The sequence below is a fragment of the Leptonychotes weddellii genome, unplaced genomic scaffold, assembly GCF_054177405.1.
Source record: "Leptonychotes weddellii isolate Sample4059 unplaced genomic scaffold, ASM5417740v2 HiC_scaffold_2060, whole genome shotgun sequence".
Classification (NCBI taxonomy): domain Eukaryota; kingdom Metazoa; phylum Chordata; class Mammalia; order Carnivora; family Phocidae; genus Leptonychotes; species Leptonychotes weddellii.
Genome location: NW_027792843.1, coordinates 1 through 772, shown reverse-complemented (window position 1 = coordinate 772; position 772 = coordinate 1). Strand labels below are relative to the sequence as shown.

The 772-nt window shown below is 43.3% G+C and overlaps 1 pseudogene; it reads right to left on the bottom strand.

Moving 5' to 3' along the window:
* Positions 1-477: 477 nt before the first annotated feature.
* On the bottom strand, positions 478-554 carry LOC115937330 (U4 spliceosomal RNA; annotated as a pseudogene).
* Positions 555-772: the final 218 nt, after the last annotated feature.

The following is a 772-nucleotide window of genomic DNA, read 5'->3' as shown; positions in this document are numbered from 1 at the left end:
AGAGAGAGAGAGAGAGTACATGAGAGGGGGGAGGGTCAGAGGGAGAAGCAGGCTCCTCGCTGAGCAGGGAGCCCGACGCGGGACTCGATACCGGGACTCCGGGATCATGACCTGAGCCGAAGGCAGTCGCTTAACCAACTGAGCCACCCAGGCGCCCTCCCCTACTGAGTCTTAATCAGCAATAACCATTTCTTTCAAAGTTGGGGTTTTTTAGTTTGTTCTTATGTATTTGTGCATATGAATTAATACAAACTATATTTTATATTTATCTAACCTATAGCATATTTTATACATGGCTTGTTTTCTTTTAGCAGTTTTTCCCATGTCACTAAAAGTTATTAATGATGAACAGTAATTTTATTGCCTAAAAAATACTTCATGGAGTAGTGGAGCCAACATTTATATATAACACATCTTTTTTTTTTTTTGGGAGAGAGAGGGAGAGAACATGCACGAGCAGGGGGAGGGGGCAGGGAGAGAGAGATTCTTTCAATTAGCAGTAATCGCGCCTCGGATAAACCTCATTGGCTACGATACTGCCACTGCGCAAAGCTGAGAGAGAGAGATTCTTTTTTTTTTTTTTATTCTTATGTTAATCCCCATACATTACATCATTAGTTTTAGATGAAGTGTTCCATGATTCATTGTTTGTGCATAACACCCAGTGCTCCATGCAGAATGTGCCCTCCTCAATACCCATCACCAGGCTAACCCATCCTCCCACCCCCCTCCCCTCTAGAACCCTCAGTTTGTTTTTCAGAGTCCATCGTCT